This window comes from Euprymna scolopes, chromosome 13 (assembly GCF_053919585.1).
Source record: "Euprymna scolopes isolate OS-2025 chromosome 13, ASM5391958v1, whole genome shotgun sequence".
NCBI lineage: Eukaryota > Metazoa > Mollusca > Cephalopoda > Sepiida > Sepiolidae > Euprymna > Euprymna scolopes.
The window spans coordinates 4,254,809-4,281,630 of NC_136494.1; the positions used below are offsets into that span (position 1 = coordinate 4,254,809).

The window sequence follows — 26,822 nt, forward strand, 5'->3', positions numbered from 1 at the left end:
TAGCTCGGCTAGAGGGCTAAGAGTCCCCCTGAATCAGGAGATCCAAACACGGCCGTAGGATCTCATGCAGCAGCAGCAGCAGCAGCAGCAGCAGCAGCTCGAACTCCAGTTCCAATACCAGCAGCCGCTACAGCAATAATTCAAAAAGCCCTTTTCAGGGATAGGTTCCTCCGAAAGACCTCCCCTTTGTTTACTCTGTTTAGCCTTTCCTGACTGCAGCGCAGTGCAGCCGCAGTAGTAATCCGAAGAGCCCTTTTCAGGGCTACGTCCTACGAAAGACCTTCCCCTTTGTTTTACTGCCTGTCGCCTCCTGCAGCTCCAGCTTCCTGCAGCCTCCAGCTTTCCTGCATCTCCTGCCTGCAGCTCCAGCTTCCTGCGCCTGCAGCCTCCCGGCAACTCCTGCCTGCAGCTCCAGCTTCCTGCAGCTCCAGCTTCCTGCACCTCCTGTCTGCAGCCCCAGACTCCTTCTTGCAACACCTGGCCCTGCTTCGCAGTCTGTTGCCTTCCTTTTCCAGTCCCGGATGCCATTCCTAGACCGCTCCTGGGTCTAGGCCCCCGGTTCCTGACTAATCCAGACTCGGTCAAGTCACTCGTTCCTGACATCCAGCCGACCAATCAAGATCAGGACGAGGGCTCTCGATCAAACGCATCCTTTCCTTTTTACAAATAAAAGGGCGATTTTTCGTCCTTTAAACGAACATTCCTGTGTCTGTCATTCTTCTTTGCCTATTCACCATTTTTCTGCTTGTTCTACAAGTACTTTAACGGTGAATGCTTCGACGAACTGCAAGCACTCGTACCTCCTTGAAGTAAATACCCCCTGACAAACTTGACAAGCAGCTAAATCCCACCCCTTCACAGTAGAGATCCCTAGATGTAAGAGAGCCTTCTACTCCAGTAGTTTCTTCCCCAGAACCACTAGACTTTGGAATTCCCTTCCGGGTTCCTGCTTCCCCAACTCTACTGACATGCAGAAGTTCAAGTGTAACGTGAACCGACATCTTGCTGCCTAACTCCCCACATAATACCTCTGTAGATTATGTCCCTGATAGTAGTCCCCTACATCAAAGCGGCAACGTGCCTTGTTTGGGGTGAAAATGTAAAAAAAAAAATTGATTTTACATTAAGAAGAGACAATACAAAACCGAAACGCAATTGCTCAAGCCAAAAAAGTTCAATTGCACTGAAATAAGTGAGCTTATCCAGAATATCACCCCCCCCCCCTCTCACGAAAGAAAGAAAAATATGTATGGCATGCGTAACTGTAACTGTAACGAAAAGAAAATATCGTACACCAAAAATCACGTAAATTGATCAAATAATTTTATTTTTATAAAGAAAATCATGTTTTATGGCTAAACGATGAGCGACGATCTCACGACGCCACATTGACAATATTCTGAAAGAACAAGGGAGATAACTCCAAAATCAAGACTTTAGAAAGCCGTCCTTAACATGGAAAAACTCAAATTCGCTTAAAAATTATTTACTGATCAATTTACGTAGTTTTTGGTGTATGATATTTCCTTTCCAATACACGTTTGTGCAAGTGCAAAAATAAGTTCTCTCTTTGCTTATCTCCACAAAACGTGACGTTTTTTGTGGTCGTTTTCTTCTCCGAGACGTTTGATGATGACGTCATAATGGACATGACCAAACGATAATGCAATAATTGGGGGAATCAGGACAGGCGACTTGAAGTCGGCAGCAAAGTCAGAAAAAAAAATCACATTGTACTACTTTATTTTTTTGGCATAAAATAACATGAAAAATGTTATTGGTTCACTGTTTTGAATTTACTTAAAAAAATATATGAAAAATTTATTGATTTCTTTTTTCTTTCGAAAAAAAAGAATAAATTATTATCTGATACTGCTCGCTGCGAATTTCGAGTCGCCTGTTCTTCTGATTTATCCAATAATTGGTTTGTTTCTTTTTCATCTCGCCGTACACAGACACACACACAGACACTGAGACACACACAGTCACATATATTGTTTTAATAGTCGCCTATTCTTCTGATTTACCTATTATTGTTTCAAAATATTTATTAAAAAAAAAAAAAAGTTGCATTCGTGCAAGGAATTGATTAAAGCTATATATAATTTTTTTTTTTAAATCAATGACTCAAGAAATTCCAAACACAAAATTGATTTTGCATTGTTGTTGGAATAACTTGTTGTTAAGTGATCGGAATGTTGACGTAACTTGTGGACGAAAACTACTATTATTCCGAAATGCGTTTAAATCATATTCTCCTATTCCGGAATATTCAGCTATTCCATTACACTATCCTCATTCTCAAATAATTCTGATACTACTATTCCCAAATAATAAACGAACACCTTTAGAGCATTTATGTTATTTAATGTTTGCAAAATCGTACATAATTACGTTTTAGAATGTTATGAACAAATTAATGTTCTAAAATTGCCTTTGCATTAAAAAAAAAGAAAAGAAAGATAAATTCATCATGCCATTTTTATGGCTGAAAATCAAAAACGTTTAAGTATATTCTCAATTCTTAGATTTCGAATATAAGAATAACAGAATAAATGAATAATCGAATAGCTACACCGACGGTCTCTACATTATCCGAAAATTGAAATGTTTAAAATTCTCTTGTTTCAATTTCATTTCTTTGCTGTTTAATATTGCTTCGAGTTTCTTAAAAATCACTCAAACTCTTTTATTTTTTTTTTTGACAAAATCAGTTTATCTCTTAATTTTACAAATTCTTGTTAAGCTGTTCTGTTCCCTTAAATAACCAATTCTACCAAAACTCCTATAACCGTACACTCTTACACCGTTATCCTCGAGTGGCATTCGGGCCTTGATAAATGGTGATTCTCTTGTCAAAAAAAAAAACAAAAAAAAAAAACTCTGCAACAATTATTTGTAAACTAATAAATTGGGTTATAGACAATCTTGTCTAATCTTTTTTACTTCCGGTTTCTGCTGTCCATTTGGCTCGATAATTAAAGGACAAAAGAAAGCCGTTCTTAACACGAGGAAAGGGGAGGATTTTACATTATCTGAGAGGAAGATAATCATTAACCATAAGGGACCATATCTTGTCCGTCACCTTTGTCCCGTATGCGAAGCTGAAGCAATAATAAATTTTGTACACTCTTTAACCCTTATCCTTGAGTGGCCTCTGGGCCTTGATAATGTGGTGATGCCTTTGTAAAAAAAAAAAAATAATAAAAAAAAAAAAATAACCGGAAGTCCAGAAGAGCAAACAATACTGATTATAACCAATGAATTAACCATTAATTTAATAAATTTTTTTCTAAATATTTTTTTTTCTAATTAATTTTTTTTTCTAAATAATTGTTTTTTAAATAATTGTTTTCCAAATAATTTTTTTAAATAATTTTTCTCTAAATAATTTTTTTTATAAATAATTTTTCCTAAATAATTTTTTGTTCTAAATAATTTTACCATTTTTTTGGTATTTTTTTAGTTTACCGACATTCACTTTTAATTTGTCGATTTTTTTAGGTTTTCAGGTACGTTGAGAACGAATATCGCATTCATTTTTTGCACAAACAACTAATTATCCATATTTGAAGACATTCAGTATCCAACGTAATCACTATCGTTTCCACTGGCGGCCATTTTGTTTTCTATTTTCCAATTTAGGAAAAAAAAAAAAAAAACGCCAAAAAAGAGCCAAACGGAGCCAGAAGGGCCAAAATATGGTCCCAATACATTTTTCGGATACTTTTCGGCTTCAAACACCCCCACCCCCACCCCTCTGAATATTTTCCCGCTTCTCGATATCGAAACGTACACTCTTTAACTTTCTTCATTACATTCATTTTTGCACTTTCTTAATTACATTTATTTATTTTTTCAATTAATTTCATCTATTTTCTGGAAACATGAGTCACACGGATTGTGACAGTTGCCAAAATATGTATTTTGATACTATTGCGAAGTTTCTTCGACAGGAAGAAAAACAGTAGAAATTTTCTGAGACTCCATGTGGTCTTTCCTACAAGTGTCACCTGCCCCAATTGTAAAGAAACGTGCTTTTATAGGGAGGAAGAATGCAGAACTTACTCTGTGGAGCCGAAAAGAAAAAAAAAAAGAAAATACTGCTCCTTCAGTGTTAGTGACGCGAAAGGAACATTCCTGGAGCAAACCAGGATGGAATGCTGAGAGGTAATATTATTTATTAACCATTTTCTTAGCCACCTGTGGGATCACAAAACAGTGATGGAGAATTTACAAATTTCTAGCCGTTCCGCGGTTGACTGGCGGTCGTTCTGTAGTGAGGTGTGCGAATATTTGGTGCAACACCAAAACGTGATAGGCGGCGAAGAAGGCATCGAGGTGGAAATTGACGAAACGTTGATTGTTCACAGAAAATATAACAAAGGAAGAAAACTGAGCCAAATTTGGCTTTTTGAAGGGACAGAGAGAGAGTTTCGAAATGTAGTTTCATGCTCGCTCTGACAGGACCAGACGAACGGAGAAATGAAGAAACTTTAGTCCCGTTAGTTACAAAATTTGCTTTGCCAGGTTCCATTATTTACAGTGATTGTTGGAAAGCTTACCATAATCTCGGCCAACAATACACACATAGAACGGTAAACCATTCCAAAAGATTTGTGGACCATCAAGACCCTACTATATACATAGACAAAATATTGAACGTCTCTGGCGAGATATTAAAGAGTGGGTCAAGAGGCCTGGCATTCGGACAGAGTACCTGCAACAATACCTGTCACGCTATCTGTTCATTCGAAGTGAAACAGACAAATCTTTTCTTCTACACAAATTTTTAATTGAAGAGCTTTATGGGGATAAGTCAAAGCATTAACTATTTTTTTTATTATTTCCTCTTTTCTTTTTTTCTTTTCTCACCCGGTTCACCTTTTCAAAAGAAATCACGCATTTTCATGATTTAACAATTATTTTTATGATAAAAAGAAAAAAAAGGTCAATCTCGATAATACATCAACAACTGCAGTGAGAAGGCTTCTCACTGAGAAGCACCTGTTAAAAACTATACAAGTTCTATAATTGAATCTTCTCCCTTCCCCAATTTTTAATGTGATATTCGTTTATAACATACCCGAAAATCTATAAAAATGGTCATTTTAAGGTTAAGTTGTGCGTTGGTGTATTATCGATATGTGGCGAGATATATACGAAGAAAGTGAAAGAAACCCCCAGGGAGTAGCTATTAAATTAAAACCCGTTTACCGTTCATATTCCCCGTGAAATACCCCCCCCCAAAAAAAAAAACGGAATTTCCGAGGGTGAAATGAGTTTCATATTTACCAATGTTCATTTGGGTTTGTATTCTGTACATATAGATTCGAAAAAGTTGTCAAAAAACAAATATATAACAAATAAATGTTATCAAAGGCAAGATATGTTACTTTTCTACCAAACTGGATATAATTTTCGTGTTTTTATTCAATGTAACATGTTTATTCAGCTCGAAAACCATACAGTGTTTACTTCAGTAAACGTATTTTCTTTCTAAAGTTTAATTTATTTTAATAAATATTACTCTCTAAACACTTTCTTGTAAAAAGAAAAAAAAATGATATATTTTCATGTTCGTTTGAGATAAAACGTTGGGTTTGTATTACTGTACAGTGTACACATAGATTCGAAAAAGTTGTCAAAAAACAAATATATAACAAATAAATGTTATCAAAGGCAAGATAAGTTACTTTTCTACCAAACTGGATATATTTTTCGTGTTTTTATTCAATGTAACATATTTATTCAGCTCGAAAAACATACAGTGTTTACCGATGTATTGGAAAATTCAAGATGACGTCTGATTCTCTCTTTAACACGGTGAGTTTGGGAAAATGTGTTATAAATAAAAAACTATACAAAATACTATTAAAAACCCGCCGAATATATGTCAACCTATGTCACGGTAACATATATTGAGCGAGTTTTTAACAGTATTTTATCTGGGTTTTTATTTATAACACCTTTTCACAAACTTACCGTGTTAAAGAGAGAATCAGACGCCATCTTGAATTTTCCAATACATCTGTAAACACTGTATGGTTTTCGAGCTGAATAAACATGTTACATTGAATAAAAACACAAAAAATATATCCAGTTTAGTAGAAAAGTAACTTATCTTGCCTTTGATAACATTTATTTGTTATATATTTGTTTTTTGACAACTTTTTCGAATCCATGTGTACAGTAATACAAACCCAAAACGTTTTATTTTTCGTTAAAATATTACTCTAAACCCCTTCTTTCCATAACGGATACATACAATTTAAACTGTTTTCTGTTTTTAATTTGTGGTCTTGTGTTCCTATTTACAATGCCTCGCACGGACGCACGGGACAGAGTTAGACAGTACACCAGGGTCGTTTTTTAATGTGGAGAAAAGGAACAAAAATAAAAATTGTCTCAGTTGTGAAAGGTTTCTCCTCCACATACAGAACAAGAAATTGAAGCGTAGCATCTGAAGAACAGATACTACACTTTGATCTAGACCCGAAGACCCCCCCCCCTCTCCAATAAATTTTCTTTTTTTGGCGTTAACGCCGGTGGAGGGAAGAGGAGGGGGTGTCCAGTGATGTGTGGCAAAGTTGACCTTTTCTGTTTTTTTTGGGGGGGAGGGATATTGGAAAACAAGATGGCCGCCAGTAAATTGATAGTGACGTTGGAGACTGAATGTCTTCATAAAGGGATAACTAATTGTTTGTGCAAAAAATAAATGCGATATTCGTTTTCAGCATACTTGAAAACCTTCAAAAGTCGAAAAATTTAAAGGAAATGCCGAGGGGTCGGTAAACTAAAAATTTAGCAACTTTTTTTCTAGCCTAAATATTTTTTCTAAATAATAACATCGTTGTTTTGAATAATCAAAAGATACCGTTAAAAATCAATTAAGAACGGAACATTTTACGTCCATTCTTATATAAAAAAATACAATGATTGTCTTCCCTTGTCGTGGATCGTAGTTTTACTGGGTAAGCTATTATGCATAAGTACCTCAAAAGGATTCCCTTTCCTTAATTAGAAAATTATAAACTTCTTTTATGTTCCCTTATCCTTATTTCGACTTTTTATTTTTAAGCTTATTATATTTTTTCTTGACGACGTTTCATTTTTACTTGATTTCCACCTTAACATTTATCTTGAAAATGACTTCGAGTATGCTGAAAACGAATATCGCATTTAAATTTTCCGCCAATAAGTAGTTTTCCAGATATTAAGCAATATAATTGCTTATGTTATAAGTGGTGGCTATTTCCGAAATAGCCACCACTTATTTCGGCATTTCAAGTGTACGATAAAATAAACTTGCAATAATTTTTTATTTATTATTATAATTTTTTTTTATTTATTAAATGTGGTGTCAAGAACGATTTCAATCGGATTAATTTGCTTAAATCCAAAAATATTTTTCAAAAACTCTAAGAGATTTTTTTGGACTGGATTATTGGTGTGACTTCTTTTGGGTACTTCTACAGAATTTGAACCAGACCTCTTTTTTATTTTAATCTGAACCGGTTATCATTACGATTACTTCTTCTACTTCACTTCCGTCACTTCCGGTTGTACCTCCAATGTTAAGAATTTTTTTTCTAAATAATATCATTATTGTTAAAAAAACAAAAAAACTCTTAGCTGTGGAGAGTGGTTTCTTTCGTGCATAATTTCACTTTAATAAACAAAAGATACCGTAAAAAATCAATTAAAAATGAAGAACCGGAAGTGAAGTGGAAGCAGTAATAGTCAAGATAATCTAAGTTAGTTTAAATTCTGTAAAATCAGTTTTTTTTTTCTCTTTTCGTTAGCTTTTCTAAGAAACTTTTAAAATAAACTATAACAAAGGCGGCTGTCCTATTTACATACGTGTTTTAAGTTTATCATCTTCTCCTTCGCCCCCCTCCTTCTCCCTAATACACTCTATTCTATCTTTATTCCTCTCTCCTCCTCCCTCGTTTGCTTTTAAACCCTGTTCTCCTCGTATCTACTACCTCCTCCTCCTCCCTCTCTTATACCCTTTATCTGCTTTTCCATCTCCCACTCTTTATTCCTTCTTCTTTTGCTTTAAAGCTTTTCCTCCCCCTCAACCCTCTCCTCTTCTGTTATCCCTCCACCTCTGATTTTCCAACTCCTCTTCTCCATTTCCCCTCTTTCACGTTTAAGGCTTCCCCTCCTCCTCTCTTTACTGCGTGTCTCTCTATTATTACTTCCTCCTCATCCTCGTATTTCTCTTCTGCTCTTCATCTTTCGAATTTTAAATCTTTTTTCTCGTACGAACCACGCGACTCTACCTTTTTTTCTTGATGGATTTTCATCTCCCTCAACAACTGGTACGTACATACAAAACATCTTCATTGACCATTGTAGATTAGATAAAAAGACAGACATTGTAAATTTTGTTGTCATCGTCGTTGTTGTTGTTGTTGTTGAGTAAGATTTCAATTTGTTTACAGCATAAGTCACAGGTTTTACTTGAGGTTTTGACAACTATGCACGAAACGGACTTGTATATGTTTGTTTGTTTTGATAAAATGTTTCTTCAATAATATTTCACTCTTTGTGTATACCAATCCTTTTTGTTTAGAAACTCAATGTATATTAAATATAAGAGAGCATATATAAAAGAATAACAGTTATAGTTACATTCCAAGATCCAAATATTTATTTTTTTATGAAAAACAGCTCCTCTAACATGTTAAAATTTGTGTCTGTGTGTGTATGTATTATATATATATATATATATATATATATATATATAAGATTACTGACTTCGCTTTCAATGTAAGCGTGATTGCTTGAACAGGTCTCTAGTTACTAAATACTTGAGGACCGAAACATGCTCATGATTGTGTAGCAACACATTACTGCTTATGTAAAGACAAATTGAAAGTGTCACTTTCTCTACTTTTCGGCACTCTTGTATTAACCTCGTCATATTTCACTAGTTATCTTACCTCTGGAAAATAACTTCAAATCATATATATATATATATATATATATATATATATATATATATATATAAAATATGATTTTCAAATTAAATTCAATTTTGCGGTATCATTAAATCGAGTAATAGTACAGAATAATTTAACCACCCCATGTTAAGAATGGCTTTCTAAATAACGTTATTTCAGCACGGTCCGTATTCTACATAAGCATCAATTTTTTGGTATTTTTTTTACAACCTGCCCCAGCGTAGTATAAACACTCCCCAACCACCCCATGTTAAGAACGGCTTTCGAGGTGGGGGAGATGTTTATTCCGAAAGGCGTTCTTAACATGGGGAGGTTGGGGTGTTTATAAGGCAGTGGGGCACTGGGGCACGTCGCAAAAATTTACCGATTTTTTTTTATTAAATTGTTAGGTAAGAGTACAGAATAAACAAAACGCCACCCCAACCCCACTCTTCATGTTAAGAATGGCTTTCTAAACAATGTTTCTGTTCCTATTCTGCAGAAGTGTCTATTAAAAAAATTTAAGATTTTTATTTCTTAAATATGTCGTTTTAAACAAAACGTACTTAATTGTCATGTCGAAAATAGTAATATATCCAAAAATTACGAAAATTCAGCGAGTAGAACAACTATTGTGTTTTTAGTAAAGTCTTATCGCTATAGACAACAAATATTGCAACCATGAATCAGTAATCTAAAATATCCCTTTCGAGTTATGTCCCCTGTGTATAGACTCTCACTGTCTACTTTATAACGTCCAAGAAAAATGCAATTTTAACCAATTTCCCGTAAAAATTACTATTAACTATTATTAGTTTTCTACTCTGATTTTTCGTAATTTTTTGATATATTACTATTTTCGACATGACTAACGTAATATTGTTTTTGCTTAAAATAACATAAAAAAATTCAATCCGTCGACTATATCTTAACAAGCACTTTTTTTTTCCTTTTTGAATAACAGCCAATTAATATTGATTATTTAAAATGTTTCTTTTTTATATAATATAGTTAAAACCTTACTTATTTGCTTATTTTTTTTTGTTTATCAAAATTTAGATTATTATATACTTATCAGTTCGAAAGCAACAACAGCAAAAAAAAAACTCAATAAATTTTAATATACATTGTTGTTTATTGTTGTTGCAAATGTTAAAAGTTCAGTTTATATTTGTTAGGAACTTTATGCACTTAGTATACCGTGCTAAAATATTATGGTTATTATTTAGAAAGCCATTCTTAACATGGAGAGGGGTTAAAAAAAAACTATTTAAAAATAACGCAGTAACAAAAGTGCATAAACACCAAAAAAAAAATCAATTAAAAAAACTAAGGAGCAGCCGGAAGTGAAGTGGAAACAGTAATCGTAACGATAACTTAATTATTATATTGTGAAACAAGTTGTCTGAATGTTTCAAACATTGAGACCACTTATCGTGTGTGTGTGTGTGTGTGTGTTTCTCTACTCTACGTGACTTACACATTATTTTTTTTTTTTTTTCTTCTTTAGGTTGAACTGCCGGTGCAATGAACTCTGAACATGCACCGGCGAACCTGGAGAATCTTGCCCCTCCCTCTCTATTTTTTTCTTAAAATGAAAAATAGTCAATATTTAAATATTTCTAAGGGGTGTTCAGTTTACAATGCAACATTCTAATAAATCGATCATCTATTTTAGACCTACACGATGTTTTTAGGCCAGATTTCGCGAATCTAGGCTTTTTTTTTTTTTTTTTACTTTTTTTTTTTTAATTTGGCTCTTTAAAAAAAAAAAAGGCTAAACTATTTTTAAAAAAAGGCTAAATTCGCGAAGTTTGGACTAAAAACGTAGTGCTTCTAAAATGGGTGATCGATTTGCAAGAACGTTGCATTAGAAACTGAGCACCCCTTACAAATATTTAAATCTTGCCTTTTTTCTTTCCGTCTTTCTTGGTGCCCATTCGATAATAATTTGCGGAAAAAATTGAAAATAAATAAATAAATAAAATAAAGGTACTCTTGCATAATTTGACCCGAATTCTCGTGAATTCCCGTCAAGCATGGATCGGGCGAGACCGGCAATCATCGGTATCAGACGAGCGTTGTTCAAATGTTGAAACGCTAATTCGACTTTTTGTTTTATTTAATTTTTTTCTGTTATGTTTTTAGTAATTTTTAAGGTGATATTAAGCGGGCGACTTTTTATTTTGTGATTAGTTACTTATTTATTTTTTTTAATTGAATTTTTGGGAGTTTGATTAGCCAATGAAAAAGCGATTATCTAAATGGAAGCAGACGACATTCGAATTGGAAGAAAGTAACTAATCAGAAAATAAAGTCACCCCGCCCGTTTAATATCACCTTAAAAAATTACTAAAAACATAAAAGAAGAAAAATTAAATAAATAAAATAAAAAAGTCGAGTTAGTGTTTCAACATTTGAACAACGGTCGTCGGTCGGCTGATACCGATGATTGCCGGTCTCGCCCGATCCATGCTTGATGGTTCCTATTTACTATGCCTCCCCACGGGACAGAATTAGACACCAGGGTCGTTTTTTAATGTGGAGAAAAGGTACAAAAATTAAAATTGTCTCAGTCGTGAAGGATTTCTCCTCCACCGAAAGAGAACAAGAAATAGAAGAGCAGCATCTGAAGAACAGATACTACACTTTGATCTTGTCCCGAAGGCCAAGAACTATGCAAGAGTACCTTTATTTTTTTTTTTTTTATTAACAAAAATATGTGATCAATTTACGTAATTTTTGGAATATGACATCTTCATTCCGTACATTATAAAGATTTTTTTTTTATATAAGTCTAATAAGCTGCCATAATGCTTAATATCTTTGAATTGTCTACAATATATGTAACACGTCAACACCCTGGAAATGCACAAAGAATTTAAAAAGAAGACGTTTGATAATTTTAAATAGTTGTTCACGTTTCCAATCAAGTGTTTTTATTGTGTGGTTTTTCGAGAACAATTTTGGCATTAAGAACCGTCGCAAAGAAGTAGTTCATATATTACGTCATATGACGTCAGCAGGGAAATCCTCTGAAACCCTAACCTTGTACAAAGGGAGTGGTTCTATGAAATTACCTGCACGTCTACAGAATTTGAACTGAACTATTTTTTTTGATATGCTATTTATTTTAGATAGGATTTATAAGTTAAATTGATTTTAACATTTGCTAGGTGAACTACAGAATAGTTAAAAAAAAAAAAAAAAAAAAGGCAACCATCCTCATGCTAAGAATGGATTTGTAACTATTTCAGCACGGTCTGCATTTTTTTTTTCTAACCCTAAATTTAGCTTAAACTAAATGTTAGGTTTAGTTCGGCAAAAGTTGATTTAAAGTCAGGGTTCCACTTTTCTATATAAATATAATATAAAATGATCAGTCACCCAGGTGACTTCATAGCGTAGGACAGAACGAGTAACCATTTTTTTATTTTCTAAATGGCCGCTATTTTTTTTTTTTCATTTTTAGACCATATATATTTAAGAATTTTTATTTTATTATTTTTTTTTCGAGTATTGCCCCCCCCCCTTCGTAATACCATTCAGTTCTTAGGGTTAGTGTTTTCTTGACAACAGACTTTCGTTCTTCCTGTACTTTTTAGCAGAGAAAAAACAGCACACCTATGAAAAATTCTTATCATTAATCTCCATAGCTAATCCTAAGCAGAATTAACGATATACGAGAACAAAAAAAATTGTTCTGAAAATAAATCAATTTAAAAAATGACTGCCATTTTAAAAATGAAAAAGAAAAAAAAACAGTACTCTTTTTTTCTTCTTTTTTTTTTTTTTTTTTTTCATTCATACGCTATGTGGTCAAATATTGGGTATAATTTTACGCAAAATTTTTATAAAGTGATGCTTGATTCCAAGACCTAAAATTTTTATTTTTTTTATCTATAGTATATACTTGCGTATAAGTCGATCTTGTGTATAAGTCGATGTGCATTTTAAAATAAAAAATTTTCATTTCAGGTATTACCTGTGTATAAGTCGACCGTAGATTCTAGACAAGTTAAATGGTCTGTCTCATGGCTTTTTTTTTTTGCACAGATAATTTCCTTTCTGGTGTTCTTTTTTTTGTAAGACATAAATCGTTTCTCGGCATCCGCGAGTGATAATACATGCATTTATGCAAGTGTGGTCTCTTCGATTTTCATATATAGAACCAACCTGCTGCACACTTACATGCAACGAACGCAAACGTTGCTAACCAGACATTCTGATCAATGACATGCTGTAGATTCCAATCGCAGTTACTGTTTTTATGTCACATACCATAATAACGTAAACGCATACGTTGCACAAGGCGTGAATGCATGCGTTTAGTGCCATTAAATGGGTTCATTAAATAATTGTCATTAAATCGTTAGAACTTGTTGAACCTAGAGGAGAATGACATATCATAAAAACTACATTTTCTAATCTACTGAAAAAAATGTCATCATCACTGAATACATCATGTCGAACTTAGGCCTATAGCCACGTCTAGAGAGTGAACATTACAAGAGCTATTCCAATTATTATTAAGCCTCCTACTGAAAAACCGTGGATGTACTTACATGCTGGCAAACACACTGCAGTTGGTTTTGGAAGGAGTGCAATTAATTACTTGGATTACTGATATACCGTTCACTGGACAAAACAGGGGAAGGTAGAGCGGTAGCCCTCGAGATATCTAAGGCTTTTGACAAAGTATGGCACGATGGTCTTCTAAGGAAAATTAGATGATATGGTATCACTGAAGAATACATAATGTAATTAAATCCTTCTTAAGAGAAAAATCCAAGTTGTCCTCGACGGTCGTGCATCTAAACAATATGATATAAATGCATGAGTATCTCAGGGGGTCGATCCTTGGACTTTTATTATTCCTGATATTCAGAAATAACCTCTCTGATAAAATTGTTTCTGAGATGGGTATATTTGCTGACGACGCCACTCTCTATAACAGGTACGAAGGGGAAACAAATGAACACATATCTAAGGAAATGGCAGAAACACTATTGAGTTTTTTTTTTTTTTTTTTTTTTACAAAGGACTCCCCACTTATCAAGGCCCAGAGGCCACTCGAGGATAAGGGTTAAAAAGTGTACAGTGGTCAAAAGGACAATGTCATAGTAATCGTTAGAAGTGTAAATTTGATAAATTGGATTACTTAAGGGGAACAGATCATCAAGAACTTGTTTACATTGGACTTGAAGATGGCTGTATTGTAGTCAGCTGAAAAGCAGGTAAACGGAAGAGTTCCACAGATGTGCAGTTCTAAGAAAGAAGCTTTGTTCATGGAATCTGCATTTAGGTTTAGGCACAGATAAAAAGTGGGGGAAATTATTGGTGTTTACAGCCAAACGAGTGTTTCTCGAAGGGAGGACTGTAGATTGGAGCTCAGTCGAGCACTTGCCATGAAAATAACGATAAAACAGAGACAGGCTCGCAATGTCTCTTCTGTGGGTTATGTTTGCATTCTATTTGAGCTTAATTTCAACAATATTTAATCAGCAGTGTTGTGTGTTAAGAATGCCATCGAGAGAAACATAACTGATTACAGAATATGACTTCAAGAGATCTCATTTCATCTGAAAAAAAGAAAAAAAAATGTACCGAAGCAACACTTGCTCTAGGCAGGTTGAACTGGGAATATCAAATTCATGAAATATCAAATTCACAAGCAGTCCCCTGTCAGGGGAGATGATGATGCTAGGTTTTTGGAGTTCTTTTTTTACACAGTGATCACCACTTATCAAGGCCCGGAAGCCACTCAGGGATAAGGGTTATTGCAAGTACATCACGTTAGTGAGGAGATTTTATGAAGTGTTTAATTAGGGGGGGGGGGCGGTTCATTAGGAATTTGTTAACATTAGACTTGAAGATATCCAAGTTGTAGTCCGGAGGGAAGCAGGCAGACGGAACAGAGTTTGCAGGGAAGTGTAGACTTACTGTCATGCAACGCCTGCTATTCTCAAACAGTCACCCATCTGGTACTGACCAAGCTCAACATTGCTCAACTAACGAGAACATGCTGTATATTCTTAAAGAAGATCCTTTGAAATGACTAACATACACTCGCATTTACTCGTGTGTGTGTGTGTGTATGTGTGTAATAAATATATATATATATATATATATATATATATCTGAACAATGAGATGAGTTAAATCACAGATTAATTAATCTTGTGCTTTATAGTCTTACAAGAAATTGTTGAGAGGAAATATTTTTATATAAACAGCTGTGTCTGTCTGTTTGTCTCCATATTTTCAAATTCTATCTCTATCCGAAACTAAGTCGCAGAGTGGCGCTAGGAGCCTTAAATGATTGGATTTTTTATGGACCTTTCTTTTCTAGATCTTTAGCCAGTTAAAATTGTTTTTATGGGTCAGAAACGGGTCAAAATTGAAAAAAATCGTTAAACATTTTGTACATAATCTTATTTTATAATTTTTAATCGGTTTATATGCATGTCACATTGGTAGTGGTAATATCACCGAATTTGAATGCTACAGTTTCGATTCTAGCTGATGGCACCTAAATACTTTTCTTTTACTTTTTAAATCATGACTCTATAATAATATGTACGAAATCTGGTCAAATTAAAATATCATATTTAAGTGTATTTTACACTCGAGCAACCCCCCCCCCACCGTATTTTTAGATAAGACAATCTCAGCCAAATCAAATAACTCAATATACAAGAGAGAGAGCAAAGTAAGAATTGTATGATTTATATTTAATTTTTTTGCAGTAAAAATATAGAATTTTTAAACAAAAAATTATTTGGAGCATAGAATACACGAAATTTAAAGTTCTTTTCTTAAACTTTAAATTTTCTCTATTCCTTGCTTCAAATAAAAAATTTTTGTTTAAAAATTATATATTTTTACTGCACAAAATATAAATATAAACAACACAATATATATATATATATATATATAGTTTTACATAAGCCTTTATATGTCACTACACATTCATTAGCATGTTTTGGTCAGCCAGTTAAGTAACTAGAAAGCTCTTCAAGCGATGTTGTTTATACACAGGCAGAGTTTGGACTCTTGTATAAGAAATATCGCTTGAAGAGGTCTATCTCTAGTTACTTGTAATATGCTGACCGAAACATGTTCACGAATGTGTAGTGGCATATAAATACTTATGTAAAGCATAATAAAAAGTATATATTGTCCTTTTTTCTTTTTTTTTTTTTTTTACAGGGGGGTCACTACTTATCAAGGCCCGAAGGCCACTCAGGGATGAGGGTTATTGCGTGTACAGTAATCAATGAGATAGTATTGTAGTAATCATTAGTATTGGGGGTTTTGATAGTGTCCTACTTAAGGGGGCAGTTTGTCAGGAGTTTGTTTATGTTGGACTTGAAGACGTCCAAGTTGTAGTCAGGTGGGAAACAGGCAAGCGGCAGAGTTCCACTGGCGTGCAGTTCTAAGAAAGAAGCTTTGCTTATGGAATCTACGTTTGGATTTAGGCACAGATAAAGAGTGGGGAAAATTATTGACAGTAGTTTCAGCCAGACGGGTGTTTCTCGTGAAAGATTGGCGAGGGGGGACGAGGGATTGGAGCTCAGACGAGCACCTGCCATGGAAATAGCGATAAAACAAAGACAGGCTTGCAACGTCTCTTCTGTAGGAGAGAGGTTGCAGGGGAGAGAAAAGGGCATCCCTCACTAAACCACAAAACCTACTTTGTACTCTGTCAAGGCAGGATAGGCTTTTTTTAGCAGCTCCTGCCCAGATGTGGTAGCAGTACTCCATTCTTGGACGTACTTAGCTTTTATAAAGATAGAGAATTGCATCAGTAGTGAGATATCTTCTGGAGCGGTAGAAGGATCCCACCATTTTCCCAGCGTCCCTGGCAACAGATTTGATGTACGTGTTCCATTTTAGATCAGGAGTAAAGGTCAAACCCAGAAGCTTGTCAAAACATTGTCCTACTTCAGTATTGAGCACCCTTATATGAACCTTGTTAAAAATTAATTGGTTGCTTCATCTCTAGAAACTATTAACCTGGAATAAAAATGATATATGCATAACAGTAGGTATGATACGATGTTATGTAAAAAGGAAGGAAAACCTGCAGCCTTTTTGGAAATTTTCAATATTTCGTCCCGATTTTCAGGGCATTTCTTCAGGAAATGATAGAGAATAAAATATACCATGATGAGCAGACCTTTGTCTTCCACTCTGAAAAGTGAGATATTTATATATACATTTTTTTTGTGCAAGAAGCGAAAGTGGTTGCTATTGCTCATGATAAACCTCTACAAAGACTCCTTGAATCGGCGCTAATTATGAATTTTGATAGCATCAAAGAAAGAAACCTTTGTGTTTTCCCTTCTGAAAAGGGAGAAATTTTTTGTTTTTAATATGTACAAAAAGAGAAAGCAATTGAAAAAAAAAAAAGTGTGGAAGCAAAACTAATCAGGTTTCAAATCCATGTTATACTCTTTGATCACATATTTGCTTATAATAAATTGTAAAAACCGTTTCTTTGTTTGATGGTATCAGAATTTTCGTAGGAGTTTATCACAAGCAAATTTAACTGTTTTGGACTTTGTAAATCTAAAGGAGTGGTTTTGATATGAAACATGGGCAAAAATTGTGCTCAGGGGATTGTCATTTTTTATATCTCTTTCATGTTCTGCAAATATTTTTCTCGGATCTCATTCGGTTTCTCCTACATATATTTGACAGCAGCCATTGCAGGGAATGGTATGGAGGATTACTCTGAAATATTCCAGCATGAGATGTGGGGGTTCTGGAAAGATGCTTTGTGGTTTTCAATATATGAGCTATAGTTGATGATGTCGCTTGCATCGTTCGTATTCCTACTTTGTTCAGAGTATTATAAATTGTGTTGTTGGCATGGGTGGGTACAAGAAAATGTCTGTTTAACAGGGAAGTATTAGGTCTATTATATTTCTGCTTATATATATATATGTTGGAGAAAATATATTTTTTTCTTTGCATTTGATATAAAATAAGTGGGGTATTTTAATGCTTTCAGTGAATTTATAACATCCATCCATCCATAGCCCTTGAGCCCCTGGAGGGGGCATAGGCGATCTACAATTTTTGTGTAGATATTTTTGTAGCGACTGAGTTCTTTTTATGGGATGAGGATGCTGGCCCTACGCCCAACCTTCCCAGAAGATACATACAGTGCCTAGCCTTCCCAATTGGCCCCCCCCCCATCTGGTACTGGCCAGGCTCAACATTGCTTAACTTCAATGATCTGGCGAGAACCGGTGTGTCCACGTGATTGTGCCGTAAAAATTTTTAATATGTTGGAGTTAAATTTATATGCAAAGATGATTGCAATTGTAAAGCAAGCCAAAAACTATATGGTGTCTTTGTCATGTTTTGTGGTGGGACTGGAAAGAGTCATGTGGTTAACCTTTATAGCTGATTACCTCAAGCCAACAATTTCTCCCAAGAATATGGAACATCCAGCTGTTCTTGCCGCAGCTTCCATTGGTACTGCAGCCAGTAAAATAAACGGTACCACACTTCACACGGCTTTTCACCTTTCTATTTTTTATGTCAGATCAAGAAAGACCCTTTCTGATAAAACTCTAAATGATCTACGTACAAAATACAAAAATTTGAAGGTTCTTATCACTGACGAAATCTTCATGACTGCCTATGAACATAAGCTGAGAGTTTATTATTTAAACTCCTCAGCCTAACATTCACACGTAACATGAATTGGAATAAATACATAGTCAATTCGAAATGTAAAACAAATCAAAATTGATATGTTCTTATTTACTTGCCTTTTCACGAGGGTATAGTTTGATAAAGGTCGGATCTTCATGTGTAGAAGGCGCTTTAAAAAAGAGCGAGTTGCCTGCTTACTGATTTGTGACCTTATATTATAAACCAACTGCATGTAATCAAGTTCAATCTACAAATATATAATCAATATTTGTCAAATCAAGTCTACAAGAGTTATTTCCTTTGTATGGTTAGCCAAAATCAGAACTGTTACCTATTTTGACCATTTAAACCCCTGGCTTGATGTAAAACACTGGATTAAAACAACCAAATGACAGTTTTATGATAAACGATGCCTTAATTTGTTTTTAATTCGGTACCCCTATTTAGACACAAGTATGAATTTTAAGAGAAAAATGAAAAAATAGCCACAAAAGGTATTTTTCACCCCTAAAACCAAGTCCCAGAATTTTCCCAGGGTCAAATATTACGTTTCCAGATGTATAGCTATGCGGTCTTGCTTTTGGGTAATTTTCAACAAAATCTAATGGTCAGAAAAAAATTCTATGTCTCGAACAGTGCTATTTTTGGCAATTTTAACCCCTGGGGATGCAAGCAGAAGTTTTATAAAAAATCCGAAAATGTTACATTTTCTCCCTTGCATAGTTGTAACTTCATGCAAAATTTCAGAAAAATGTAATGAGTAGTTATTGAGAATTTTGGGAACGAACGGACAAGAGTGAATTCTAAGGTTCAAATCCAACCAAGTCAGTGGACCAATAATATCATTTTTTTTTCCTTCCAATTTTTCAGAGTGGTTCACACGTAATCTGCTCGTTAATCAGTAATCTCATGGATGGGGGTGGGAAGGGACCGATTTAGCACAGAGGATTACTCTACATTTTTCTGCTTACAGCATGGGGAGGGGGCATAGTATAACATTTTTACCATTCACTTTTGTTTACTATTATAAAAAAGCAATTGCCATAATACATGATACTAGGAAAACGTTGCGTGTAGATTTTGGCATAAGTTATCAAGTGATAGTTCAGGAGACAATAGTGAGGTTGTGTTTTATCTTTTGTTAAATGAGAAAAGCTGAATTGGAAGCAAATTGAAGTTGACCAAATGTTACAATAAGCCGTTTGAGAGATGAATTCCTAAGAGAGATTGGCTGGTTGAGATAACGCTTTGTATATATATATATTTTTTAACGAGTCTATTATTTATAGTTCTTTGATTTTATGGATGTTTTCTTTGCTCATAATTCTGTTATTACTGAAAAAGTTAATCTGAAACAAATAAGAATTTGTATTCGTAAAATGCATTTATTCAAATTGTGTTTAGCAATGAAAATATGAAGCTCACACACACACACACACACACACACACACACACATTTGTAATCATATTTTAATTAATTGCAAGGCCACAGGCGAAACAACCAAGCCAAAAGAAAAAAAAAGACAAAATTCATCCCAAGCAACAAAACTAAAGCTGGCTTGCCAGGACACTATATATGCAAATGTAAGCAAATTTGGGCATATCTTATTGGTTTGAAAATATAGGTTGATTTAACCAATTGTTATAAAATTTTAACCATAGAATAGTCTTATAATCTTCAAAAATCCTGCAAATTTTCATGTGGTTTCGTCTCATAGAACCAAAGACATGAGCATTTCAATATTCAATTTGGCTACGAGTATAGATATATCCATAGATATACCACCTTTTTTGGGAATTTTATAAGTTCAAAATCTCAGCGACTATTGATCAGAATTTAACAAATGAAGGCTCGTTGAAAAGGTAATGACCTGAATTGTATAGTGGATTATGTGACATCTGGCCTTAAGCTCACACATTAAGGAGATCATCCAGAGCCTATTTTTGGCACTTTTTTACAGCCATAAAATTGTTTCAATCATAGTCATTTGTTTCCATAGTTTTGCACATGAATTACAAAATATCTGATATTTCCTCAAAACCTCTGGCCTTGATGGAGGGAAGATTAAAACTTGCTGCTATGGTTTCAAATAATCTGAAATAACAGCAAGGGGAGACTTGATTTTAAAATATTTCTCATCTGTTATATCGCCTTTCTCTGGTTTTCATACATAAAGTAAACATCGCAATGTATAAGGATTATTTGATACTGGAGCTATTCACAATTGTACCCTATTATTTAAAAAAAATTTTTTTTTTTTTTTTTTTTTTACAAAGGAGTCCCCACTTATCAAGACCCGGAGGCCACTCGAGGATAAGGGTTCATAAGTGTACAGTGGTCAAGGGGAACATGTCGGTCATCGTTAGTAGTGGAAATTTGGTAAACTGGGTTACTTAAGGGGATGGCTCATCAAGAACTTGTTCATGTTGGACTTGAAGACGACCATATTGTAGTCAGTTGGAAAGCAGGAAAACGGAACAGGGGAGATATATATTAATACTTATTCCAGTTAAGAGCGATGAAAATGTAAATATGACAAACACACATGCATAACAACCCCAATATGCACGTTTGGACTAAAGTTGAATACGGATTTGAAGAGTAATTTTCCTGAAATATCACAACATGGAACTTGCGTCAGACCATAAGATCACAGTGCTATGTTAAAAGTATATGAAAGTGTGTGTGTGTGTGTGTGTGTATGTACAGGGTGGGCCAAAATAAGGGTCCTATTTTTAAAAATTCATAAATTCATGTAAGTTTTAAGAAGTGTTTTTCGGCCAAAATTTGTTTTGTTTATTTAAAAAAAATCTCGGGTCAGTTTACACACACACATGAAGTTTGTGTTTAACTTTTATTTTGTGGAAGTTATTCAAATTTAAAGATAGGACCCTTATTTTGGCCCACCCTGTATGTGTGTGTGTATGTATATATATATATATATATATATATATATATTGTATTAAAAGGTGAATCTTTTTCCATCTTTAGATACCTTAATTTGCTTCAGCTCGTGTTTATCTGTTACACTACTGCATTGTATTGCCTTCTATAAATGACCTTTATACACACTAAACAGTGGTTCTAGCAAACTACATTAATATCTTATTGCTTAGTTTGAGCCAGACAGTTTTCCACAATAAAAAATTGTATGAAAAAAAGTGCAAGGGTTGCTGCCAGATTGATTTCCTCATGCGAGAATAGCCCATGTATGCATGTTTGAACTAAAGTCAAACACATATCTGACGAAGAGAAGTTTTCCCGAAATATCATACAAACTTCCATCATACCACACTGACGCAATTAAAAACACAACAGTGCAATGTTAAAAGTATAAAAAACATTGTATTAATAAAAGGTAAATCTGTATAACTTATTCTACTGTTATGTTTGAATTTATTTCAGTTTGTGTTTATCCGTTGCTCCTCTGCATTGTTTTGCCTTTTATAAATTACCTTTTAGAAATTACGTTTTAGAAATTACCTTTTATGTTTCCAGCAATCACTTAGTCTAAGCTAAACAGTTTCCCACAGTCGAAAAAGTTCAAACACCTGAGAAAGGAAATTTTTTTCTTAAAATATCATGCAATATGGAACTTTCATCTGACCATAAGAACAGTGGTGGTTGGAGGGTGAAATAATGTTGTCTTTTCTAGAGCGACAATTTTATCGTTCCACCATGTACAAACCAATGATTAAATGTATTAACTGATATGAGGAAAGACAAATGAGATGAGAAGTGGTGGGTGGAGGCTAAAAGAGAGTAGTGTCAGCAATAGGAGAGTAAGAGGATGACGTGAATGAGGTAATTAAAAAGTAGGGGGGAAGGGAGAATACAAATATTTCCTTATATATGAAGACTAGACTGGGTGCTCAGCGTTGCCTGGATGTTTGGAGATGTGTGAACAAAATAAAAAAAAAACGGTTGTAGTAGGTAGGCAGGCTCGAACCCATGATGTGAAGGTGTAAAAGAAAGTGTGTAAAAGTATTTGGTTGCGCAAAAAAAAAAAAACAAATGAAAATTGCAAGCGCAAAAAAAAAAAAATTTTTTTAAAAATAGGTGTAGGAGCAGGCTTGAATCCTTAACGTGCAAGAGGAAAAAGAGGTGAAAAAAAAACTGTTTTACCGATGTGCTTACTGTGGTTGTGACGTCACGGGCGGCCGAAATAACGCCTTTTATGTCGTGAACATGAGGGTTGAATGACGTGCAAAAAATGTCAGCGGAAAAATCGACCCTACCTGTAGAAAAGTGCCCAGTTGAGGATGAAGGAATTAATTTTTTTGTGAAAATCCGTCGCCTCTCTCGAAAGTTTTAGGCAGATATACATGCATTTAAACAGACAGGTGAGAATTTATATTATAGATAATTTATAGATGCTAATACAAGGCAAAGTTATAACGGATAGATACAAAAATATATACAATAAAATGACAAAATTGCAAAACCTCATTCCATTGTTATATGCATTAATTTGTGTCAGCTTGTATTTATCCGTTACACCTCTGCATTGTAGTGTTTTTTATAAATTACCGGTGCTTATGCACTTTTGCTACCATGCTATATTTTTTAAATAGTATTTTCAGGTTAAATTCAAGTTTTATGTCTTTATGTTGAATTGATAAGTGAAAGTAGAGAATAGTTAGAAAACACTCCACTCCCCATGTTAAGAATGGCTTTCTAAATAACGTTATTTCATCACGGTAACAAAAGTGCATAAGTATCAAATTACCTTTATATGCGCACTAGACAATGCTTTAAGTAAGCTGTTAACTTTTTAATACTTATTCTGGTTAAGAGAACTGTTAGAGTGAAGACTTTTTTCCCTAACTCCCCAAAATAGATTAAAAGGAACTTTATTGTCATGTGGAATTATAATAACTTACCACAAACTTAAGTGTGATGGATTGATGTGTTTTGACTCTTGAGTATATATCCGTTAATACCTTATTTGTTTTTATATAGACAGATGTGGTTTTCAGTTGATAAATTGTGTATTATTGTGTCGGATATGTATCCAAGAGTCAAAAGAATGAAAAGAGTATTCTATTGTCACAGCTCTAATAATGAATAGCAGAGATACCCAGCATTGTCCGGGGGTCTAGGGCATCAAAAAATGATAGATGTTTAATAGTTAGTATTTAATATAAATTGGAATGGTGGAGGGCTTAAAATTTTGAGAATATCATCTCGTTTTCAAATGGACATCCGCATGTTTTGCTGCCTACAGCTCCCCTGCATGACTGCACTTTTGACGTGATTAAAAACCAAATTGCTTATTATTTTGGCAATAAACTAGGATGGTGGAGGGCTTAAAATTTCTCTACAACCTTGTAACCTGGATTTAGGGTCAGTGGTAAGAAAATTTAGTTAACTACCCTAAAAAGTTACATGTAATCTGGCCTTTTGGTCAAGATCAAAGTGTAGTATCTGTTCTTCAGATGCTGCACTTCAATTTCTTGTTCTCTTTCATTAGAGGAGAAATCCTTCACGACTGAGACAATTTTTATTTTTGTACCTTTTCTCCACGTTAAAAAACGACCCTGATGTCTAACTCTGTCCCGTGGGGAGGCATAGTAAATAGGTACCCTAAAAAGTTACAATGGCCCGGAAATGGGGGATCATTTTATATTAAATTTATGGAAAAAAGGAAGAAAAACCTGTAGCCTTTTAGGAAATTTTCAACATTTTGTCCCCATTTTAAGGGGACTTTTTCAGGAAATACATGCACCACAATTCTAGAAATTCTTTTTTTTTTTTTATGTAATCTCACTATTAGGTTAAGAGTGCTCAATATTTTGCAATATACATGATCTAAACCATTCCAATAACAGGACACTAATCTGTCACCATTTATTTCTTAGCCGCACTGGTAGCTGTTTATTCACTCCATTGTAGTGTTTTGCTTACAGTACTTGGTGTTTTCAAGAAGTCACCCATTTAAGAAATGACCAAGTTTAATATTGCTTAACTTTGTTAATCTGACACAAATCTGTACTGAGGTAATTTAGCTACAAAACTTATCTTCCTAACATAATGGAACACGCGAACGTCAATAGGACCTCCTAGGCTGCACCACTGCAATGAAGGAGGCAGATATTCTTGGCCAGCACTTTCTCTTATGAGCAAAGCTTCTTTCTCAGAACAGCACATTTCTGGAACACAATACCGCATGGCTGCTTCCCAGCTGACTATAACATCACTAATAATCAGTGTTTACTCACCGGCCAACTGACACCTGTTAACCTATATCCTCGATTTGCTTTCAGAATCTCAAACCCTTCTCTAAAGGTTTCCCAATGCCAGAAATCCTTCGACTTTGTAAGTTTCTTCCCTCAAACTGTTGCTAGACTTTGAAATTCCCTTCCTGTATACTACTTTGCTGATTGTATGAACATGTAAAATTTAAGTGTAATGTGAACAGATATCTTGCTGCTCAACTCCCTACTTAGTGTCCCTGTAGGCATGGTCCCTAATCTGCAGTGACCCGTTGTCTCGGGGATCTGGCTTGTTTAAGGTGAATAAGAGGATAAAAAAACGTTGACCTAAATGCCAACATCGATTGATTTGCCATAAGTTTCATGTATGAGCACATGTATTCAGCATAATCCCATTGACACCAGTTTTTATTCAATCACTAAAGTTAAGCAACTTTCAGCCTGGTTGCTATCATGTGGGTGACCATTTGCAAATACCAGCTGTTGTAGAGTGGTGACATATACCTCTACAAACTCACATTGTCAAAATCATCTTGCCTGGTCAGAATATACATGTGACCGGAGTATATTAATATCCACCCACCCCATCGCGGGAAGATGTGACACAAGATCAGAAAATTATGATTTGAAAACCAATGCTCTAGAGGAAGAGCATTCTGAATTGGAGAAATGCCTGGGGATTCTCGTCAGCATTCCCCCATAGGGGTACCTTAGGCGATTACCAATAAACTAACCTCTTCTTAAAGAGTTAGAAGGTAAAGTTTTGGAGAGTGGACCTTCTAGAACTGCACAGGACTTTATGGATCATACCTCAACCAACTGAGAACAGACCATCTTGTCGACTAGGCTCTGCTATAGTCTATGGGGCAGAGTGTGAATTTGCAGTGAAATGCTGGTTTTGTGCAATTCTAGGAGGTCCACCCTCTTAGACTTTGCTTACTGCCTTTGAGAAGGGATATGTTTATTACTAATCACCTGAGGCGCCTCTGCCATGAAAGGCCAACAGAGCTGGACAGGCATTCTTTGCTCCTCCTCTGAAGCACTGACTTTTCAATCTCGCTTTTAAACCCTTGTCGCATTTTTCATGGTGGAAGAGAAATAAATACCTTCCCTAGAAAGAGAAATTCTGCTTGGCCCACTTGGGGTAAATGTCGCATTCTGAAACATCAGAAGAGGAATAAAAAAAAGTACATGTTAAGCACGTGTGTGTAAATGTTATCTTTTCTAATTGGCCAGGATTTCATCGCTCACTAAATATAACTTGTCCATAGTCTGTTGGACTAAATCATACGTAGTAAAAAAAAAAAATTTTTTTTAAATGCCTCGAAGCCTTATCTCCAATGCTAGATAAGTATTTTCACTTATCACTTTTGCTCTTGAATGTTTTTTTTTATTTACGGTAAGAACAGTTCTGAATTTTTGGGATGGAGGCTGATGGTTTGTATAGCTTGTTTTGATAGAACCACGGTTCTCATCTTGAATGGTATTTGTGACACGTTTTGGTCGGTGTAGCCTTCGACTTTCATCAGGCATGTTGGTCGCCATTTTGGAAAAGAAAGGTAAAAAAGTTACTGGTTCCGTAGATGCTTTCATATGCTTGGAGTTATTTTGTTTTTTTCACCGTGGCTGTGTATGTGTGAAAAAGACTTATTAGTTACCTCCCTTTGTCAACCAAATTTTTTTTTTACTTACAAAACCACAACGAAAAAAACAAAAACAACTCTAAGAATACAAAGCCAGGAACTTTTCTCCTTTCTTTTCTAAGATGGCGACCAACATGCCTGACGAAGGTCGAAGGCTACACCGAGCGAAACATTGCACAAATAACACTCAAGAACATTTCCTCTAATCATTTTAAAGGATAATATGAAAAGCATTCCAAAAGTAATGCCTCCAATTTTTTATTCCACCTGAATGGATCAGAGGAGATTACAAATTGTATTATGATAACTTATTCATTCATAATCTGAAAATTTCATCTCTC

General features: G+C 34.7%; 1 protein-coding gene across 6 annotated transcripts in view; it reads left to right on the plus strand.

The window, feature by feature from the left end:
- Window positions 1–8,192: 8,192 nt before the first annotated feature.
- Window positions 8,193–26,822, plus strand: part of LOC145291923 (E3 ubiquitin-protein ligase LRSAM1-like) — a 106,800-nt gene continuing 88,170 nt past the window's right edge. For 4 of the 6 annotated variants that reach the window (XM_080137778.1, XM_080137774.1, XM_080137777.1 and 1 more), the window contains exon 1: window positions 8,193–8,327. The gene's annotated coding sequence lies outside the window, so the exon portion shown is untranslated. The remainder of the gene's footprint in view (window positions 8,328–26,822) is intronic. The other 2 variants (XM_080137775.1, XM_080137776.1) reach the window with 2 other exon arrangements.